The 7829-nt window shown below is 38.5% G+C and overlaps 1 long non-coding RNA gene across 2 annotated transcripts; it reads left to right on the forward strand.

Annotated features, from left to right (window-relative positions):
- Nucleotides 1–120: 120 nt before the first annotated feature.
- On the forward strand, nt 121–6025 carry LOC127525770 (uncharacterized). 2 transcript variants are annotated; one of them, XR_007933413.1, is made up of 3 exons: nt 121–1521; nt 1746–1917; nt 2239–6025. It is a non-coding gene; the product is annotated as an uncharacterized LOC127525770 (long non-coding RNA). The 2 variants fall into 2 exon arrangements; XR_007933412.1 differs by having other exon boundaries at nt 334–1521; nt 1746–1925.
- Nucleotides 6026–7829: the final 1804 nt, after the last annotated feature.

A 7829-nucleotide genomic window follows, 5' to 3' on the forward strand; every position in this document is an offset into this window, starting at 1 on the left:
TTTCAAGCGACGTAAAAATGTGGAGAACTCTCCAGCTGCTTTTTACTTTGTGACAAAAAGTTTAAAAATGTTTTTATGATAATCTAACTTTTTACAGATGTCTACTGCCCACCCTGGTGGCCAAGTATATAATGTCAGTTGATTGGTGCTGTCAAAGTCCATCTAATCCTGTTTAGAAATATTGTCATAACTCATGCAGATATAGAAACGCTTATGTCTGTAATTTTTTTCTTATCTATGTGCTGTCTGAAACGGCAGATAAATAATGAGCTTAGAACTGCATTCTCACATAAAAATAATTTTAAGTCATTTTTTTAAATTTACATTGTAAGCAGAATTTTAAAGTTTACTTTAATACCGTTCAAAGGTTTGCGGTCAGTAAGATTTTTTGTTTTGTTTTTTGAATATATTTATTCAGTGATGAATTCAAATAATCAAAAGTGACAGTAAAGACATTTATGTTACAATAGAAAATAAATGTTCTTTTGAACATTATACTCATCAAAGAACCCTGCCAAAAATGTATCACAGTTTACACAGTTATAACAGCTGTTTTCAACATAAATGCCAAATCAGCATATTGGAATAATTTCTGAGGAATCATGTGACTCTGAAGACTGGAGTAATGATGCTAAAAATTAAGCTTTGCCATCACATGAATACATTTTAAAATAAAATAAAAAACAGATATTATAAATTGTAATAATATTTCACAATGGAGCTGTTTTTACTGTATTTTTGCTCAAATAAATAAGCCATGGTGAGCAAAAGTTGTCTTTCAAAACATCAAAAATCTTATCAACCTCAAACTTTTGAAACATGAATGTCTTGCAAACCACTCAAGAGGAAAGGTCAGCATTTTTGTTCATCTTTAAATATTTAAAATGTTTTGTAACAAAACTGTTTTCACATGCTTCGAATATTATAAATATCCACAATTTGTGTAAAGTCTGTTGACCAAAACTTTATCTCTTACAATTTTTTCAAAGTGTTTCGTATTTCATAATTATTTTACTGTTTAATTTTAGCAATGACAGGTTCTGTAGTGACAGGGAGCAATGTGTGTCAGTGAACTGTTCCCTGTTTTTCCTGGATATGTGCCTATACAATAACTGAGAAATATTCACTGGAGTAAAGAGTGTTACAACTAGCCCTAATCTCCACAAAAGTACTCCTCATACACTTCTAGCTTCATTTTGCAAGTCTCACCCTATTAGTTCCGTCTCTCACGCATCTTTGTTCTAGTTTGATGAACACACTGAAGAAACTTCTCCTGCAGCCGGCTGTTGTCTCCCACCTCTCAGGGGCTCCAGGCCAATGTTTTATTCTTAGTCTTAAAATGGTTTCGCTTCATTGTTTTTAAAAACTTCTTTTGTGATCTCTATAGATCCCCCAGATCTGCAAGACAGAGACCATAGGAGTGCAAATGATACTAATGTTGCCCACAACATTGTTAGCGATTCACTTGACTTCATGCACACCATGGATGGCCTGAGGGCCACTGACAACTTGCTGATATTTGTACGTTGTCTAACTCTGCTGACATGCACTTTGTAAGGTGTCATGTTAACATTACAAACAAGGAATTCCAGAATTAAGTAAAAGATCATATTTTTGAAACAAATTGAAACTTGACATGTTGTCCATTCATTTATACGAATGCACGTTCTTCATATTCAGCTTTAAACACTGGGAATGTTTGTAAGATTGTTTGTTTATATGTTTATTTGTCTGCTGCCTCTTAGGGAACCAGAACAGCAGGTGTGGGGAGAAGTAATGACAAGACTCCATTTTACTGGCTGTCACATCCCAGCATGCTCGCCGCTGTCCAGTCGAGTGCACCGACTGAAAGATGACAAGCTGACAGCTCACCACACAGGATACCAGGCGTCTAATGACATTCTGCGAGTCCTCTGTGTGAGTGTGTAAGTCTCTGTGTGTATGTGTATATGTATATGCATGACAGTCTGGAAGAGGGAGTCTTGTCACTTCTGGTGCTTTTCAAAGTACCCTGGGCTCCCAGTGAACGGAAATGTCCTTGAGGGCAGAGACATCGCTTTTTTTTTTAAGCACAGCACCCCACATGCCAACCGCGACAGTTATTATGGAGGCGAATCGAAGACAATATTTTTCTGCTATCAGAAATTTTTATCAAACATTTTCATTCTTAGCCAGCGCAGTTGTGTTATAGTACTGATTACATCTGATTCAAGTGCTTCCCGATCTGATTTTTTTCAGGATCGTTCGTCTGGGGGAATGTTGCCACATCAACACAAATCGAACAATGCACTGAAATATAATGGCGCTGGACGCTACCAGTTTCCAAGGCAACAATTGTGACAGATTTGGGGGAGACAAGACAGGTAATTGGAAAAAGATTGATGGGGTACAAGAGAGTGGAAAAAAACCCTATCAAAGGAGGTCTCTCAGGGAATAACAACAATACAATAAAAGGTCTTGCATCCTTTCGAGCCATCGACGGCCTCCTGTCCATCTATTTTCAGGCCCAGTTCAATGGCTTCAACACATCTGTCAGTCTTCCATCATGTGAGAGTATACAAAAAGATTGTATATCGCTAAATGAAGCAGCATCAAAAATTATTCATCCTCAAGTAATATCTCAAAAATCCCCGTCTGTTTCTTACAGAATTCCATCGCTCCCACACTGTAAAAATCATCTTTGTCATTTCCAACTGTAAATTATCTTATTTTACTGTAAAATACTGTCAAATATCTGGTTTTTGAAAGTAAAAAAATCTGAATTACCATTTAATTTATAGTGAAAAACAGTAAAAGGACATTCCCAAAACACCACATATGATTATATTTTATATAATCTTCATTTAATTTAATTTAACAAGATATTTTTTAACACACTCTAAAAAATCTTGGGTTATTTTCTCTACCCAAGTCCTGGGTTGAGCCTTTTGGGTCAATTTTTTGGGGTTATTTTTTCAGTGTTTGGGTAGTTTTTGTGTTACCCAGATCCTGGGTCAGACGTAATAACCTGGTGTTTGGGTAGTTTTTGTGTTACTCAGATCCTGGGTCAGATGTAATAACCCAGTGTTTGGGTAGTTTTTGTTTTACCCAGATCCTGGGTCAGACGTAACAACCCAGTGTTTAGGTAGTTTTTGTATTATTCAGATCCTGGGTCAGACGTAACAACCCAGTGTTTGGGTAGTTTTTGTGTTATCCACATCCTGGGTCAGATGTAATACCCAGCGTTTGGGTAGTTTTTGTGTTACCCAGATACTGGATCAATCGTAACAACCCAGTGTTTGGGTAATTTTTGTGTTACCCAGATCCTGGGTCAGACGTAACAACCCAGTGTTTGGGTAATTTTTGTGTTACCCAGATCCTGGGTCAGACGTAACAACCCAGCGTTTGGGTAATTTTTGTGTTACCCAGATCCTGGGTCAGACGTGTTTGGGTAGTTTTTGTGTTACCCAGATCCTGGGTCACTCGTAACAACCCAGTGTTTGGGTAGTTTTTGTGTTACCCAGATCCTGGGTCAGAGGTAACAACCCAGTGTTTGGGTAATTTTTGTGTTACCCAGATCCTGGGTTAGACATAACAACCCAGTGTTTGGGTAGTTTTTGTTTTACCCAGATCCTGTGTCAGACGTGTTTGGGTAGTTTTTGTGTTACCCAGATCCTGGGTCAGAGGTAACAACCCAGTGTTTGGGTCATTTTTGTGTTACCCAGATACTGGGTCAGACATAACAACCCAGTGTTTGGGTAGTTTTTGTGTTACCCAGATCCTGGGTTAGACATAATAACCCAGTGTTTGGGTAGTTTTTGTTTTACCCAGATCCTGTGTCAGACGTGTTTGGGTAGTTTTTGTGTTACCCAGATCCTGGGTCAGAGGTAACAACCCAGTGTTTGGGTCATTTTTGTGTTACCCAGATCCTGGGTCAGACGTAACAACCCAGGGGTTGAGTTATTTATCACAGGCTTTTTGTGACCTCTTCAGGAGAGAGCAGTGCAGCTCCGTCAAATTTGTGCATGTCTTCGGTAAAATACAGGTTTGTGTATGTATTATTTTATCTAAAAATTTGTTATTGTTCTGTATATCATTTAATTTTATGCAAAGCAACATAGAGGGGTGCGAAGTGACTCACCTAAATGAGTGTCGAGTCGGTCTTTTCACATGATGGAAAATATAAAAGTTCATAAAAGTTTATGATTTTATTAAAAAAGATACAGAATATAAATACTTAGGATGGATGTTAAAATATGTTATCAGAATTGTACACTGATTATTTATGGACAGGTTATGGAGTCAGTAATTTTTCAGCTATGAGTGTAACGCAGCGTGGCGGTCTGAAGTCTCCGGCACAAGATCCAGCGCCGTTACGGTGGAAACAGGACAACAGAGACTGGTCGATTACACTTGAATTACTTCTAAATGTTTAATTTTTACTTCTAATATTTGTTACATGAGCTTAAATGTAGGCAATATGTATGAAAAACGATATAAAATATGCTAAACTATAAAAATTGGGTTGTTTTTAACCAAGTGTTTTTTAGAGACTTTTTCATTCATTTTACACCGATGCTTCCTCTAGGCTCTGTTTGGACTTGGCAAACTCAAGTGGGGTGTTGCTCAGCCTGACACAGTGTCTAAGAATGCAAAGAAGCCTGTAGGGTTAATGGTTGAGACTGCGTCACCGACGTTTTGCGTCAGTCATTTTCAGTATAACCAAACCAAACAAGCAAAGTGTATGTATGTATCGGAAGGTTTTTATGGTCTTCCTCTCTTCATACGAAATGATGTCAGCAGGATCGGGGCAGGCTGCGGCTCTTTGCCGTGTGGCGGTTGGAGAGGGAAACAATGGTGGTGTTGATAGAAAACCCAGCTCCACCTGTAGGGCCTGATTTTTATCTCCGCTGCAGTACGGCGGCCCCCTCCCCCAGGCCCTTCTTGTCATCGCTCTTTGCAGCATTCATTAAATGGAGTCAGACTTTAGCAGGAGAGAAGAGCCCAAGTCACCCATGTGAGAAAAAAGAGAATTACCTAAGCCTTTTGTCTCACAGAGTGTGGCTCAGCTAATGTCTTGAAGGCATGCTGATCTCTTCACAAAGAGTTGTCCTCACACAATAGAGAAGACAGCATGTAGTTTGGCATGCAAAACTTATAAAGCCCAGCCTCTTTGTTGCCTGTGGTGAGAGGTTTTCAGTCTCATTTGGTCTGTTTGATTGGGCTGATAAGATGTCTGTCAGGGTCAGGTCAGACTGAGCATTTGTTGTGCTGACAGTGTGATGATTGAGACATTGGTGTCAATTAGGTGTTTGCGTATTGGGCCCGGCATAACTGCTATTACTTTAGCATGGTGGCTTCCTCCCACAAGTGTGCCAGCATCACCTCCTTTATGCCTCTTTGTCTGTGTATTCCCTCACTCGGCCTCACAGGAGCTAAATTTATGACCTGGTCCGTCCTCGTCCACTCAACCCCCCGTCATCAGCCGGTTCTTCTGTGTTCACACCAGAAGTGACAGAAGCTCTTAGCCCCTCTTCACACATCCTCACCCTTTTTCCTCCTCTGTGCCGTGCCCTCTCTCTCCCTCATTCACCTTCTTCCTCCCCCAGTCCTTACTCTTTGTTGTGGCCTAAAGCTATTTAAGGGTGCAGGATGGAGCTGGTCTCATGAGAGGGTCCTGGACAAATAGTAGGAGTGTTTACTGTGGAGGCACTGATATGTCCTTTGGGGCTGAGCTGAGCTGAGCATGCAGCTGCAGGAAAAAGCAGGGTTGAAGGCCTTTGTGTTGTCCCCTTTCACCTGTCCACAGGAATCCTCCAGTCAGGGGTGTGTACGGCACTTGAGTATACTACCGAAGAACAATTACTCAAGTATTATTTTGGGGAATTTGTACTTTACTCAAGGGCTGTTGAACTAAATACTGTCTAAGGAAACAATAGGGCTTTTCACACCAGCTAATCCTGGGTCATTCTTAACCACGGGTTATCTTGATTACGTTTCACATTGCTCATAATTTAGCCGGGGTTAAAGGGTTAGTTCACCCAAAATTGAAAATAATGTCATTTATTACTTACCCTCATGTCGTTCTACACCTGTAAGACCTTCGTTCATCTTCGGAACACAAATTAAGATATTGTTGATGAAATCCGATGGCTCAGTGAGGCCTCTATTGAGAGCAAAGCCATTGAAACTCTCAAGATCCATAAAGGTACTAAAACATATTTGAAACAGTTCATGTAAGTACAGTGGTTCTATCTTAATATTATAAAGCGACAAGAATACTTTTTTTGTGCCAAAAAAATAAAAAAATAACGACTTTTCAACAATATGTAGTGATGGCCGATTTCAAAACACTGCTTCATGAAGCTTCTGAGCTTTATGAATCTTTTGTTTTGAATTAGTGATTTGGATCTCCTATCAAACGGCTAAACTGCTGAAACCATGTGACTTTGGCACTCCGATCCACTGATTCGATTCGTAAAGCTCTGAAGCAGTGTTTTGAAATCGGCCCATCACTAGATATTGTTGAAAAGTCGTTATTTTGGTTTTTTGTTGGCGCACAAAAAGTATTCTTGTCGCTTTATAATATTAAGATAGAACCACTGAACTCAACTGTTTCAAATATGTTTTTAGTACCTTTATGGACCTTGAGAGTTTCAATGGCTTTGCTCTCAATAGAGGCCTCACTGAGCCATCGGATTTCATCAACAATATTTTAATTTGTTTTCCGAAGATGAACGAAGGTCTTACGGGTGTGGAACGACATGAGGGTGAGTAATTAATGACATTATTTTCATTTTTGGGTGAACTAACCCTTTAACAATTAATCCTGGGTATTCATAAACTGGCGTTTCACACTGTACATTTCTAAACCCTGGGTTAACGTTCTTATTTGTGGTGTCAGTGTCAATGACTGGACGAACGGCACACAAGATATGTTTACATAAAGGCTCTAGCATTGTGCATCTTCATATTAAATGTAGGTTTAAATCCGGTTTATCCAGGATGGACTTTTCAGACTATGAAAGTAAGAATGAAATGGTCTCCTCTACACTCCAATTGTCGAGTTTTCTGCCACCATTTGACATTTTGACATTTGACAACGCTAAAACATGTTTAACACACTGTTTTTCTGTGACTGTCAAAAGCACGTGAATATTAGGCATTAGGTATATTAGGGTTGTTGGTTGCCAAGCATCTTGCTGTAAAATTCTAACACCGCATTGTTTCATAATGCACGTTTGGCACCTTAATGCAGGGTTAACTGTGCAAAAGTGGTGCCAACCCTGCTCTAATCATACTTCATGTGACTTCTGAAAATTGAGCTTTGCCATCACAGGAATAAATTATATTTTAAAATATATTATACTAGAAAACAGTTATTTTAATTTGTAGTAACATTTCAAAATATTTAATGTAATAACTCTGTGTTTAATGTAATAACATATCAGTATTTTTTACTGTATTCAAATCAAATAAATGCAGCATGTGAGATCTCCTTCTTACTGACTTTTAAAAAATGTCTCTTCAGTCACCACAACATAGAGTCTCAGACCCAAAGCAATGCATTTTAAGTTTGCTATAACCACAGCTGAAGAATCAAACATGGTCAGTATTGGTTGTAGTTTACCATCTGATGAGTCCTGGAGCAGAGGGTTGTCAAATATTTTGACCCCCATATTTGAAGATTGGCTTGCATGGGAGCCACTTCCTGAAATATAAAAACAGATATATACTTTAATGTATTATAAAGTCATTAAATATTTTTTAAAAATTAAATAATTTTTAATATATATATATATATATTTATATTGTTTACATTCATATTGTACAAAGCCAAAATAAATTAT

The sequence above is a fragment of the Ctenopharyngodon idella genome, chromosome 2 (genome assembly GCF_019924925.1).
Source record: "Ctenopharyngodon idella isolate HZGC_01 chromosome 2, HZGC01, whole genome shotgun sequence".
Lineage (NCBI taxonomy): Eukaryota > Metazoa > Chordata > Actinopteri > Cypriniformes > Xenocyprididae > Ctenopharyngodon > Ctenopharyngodon idella.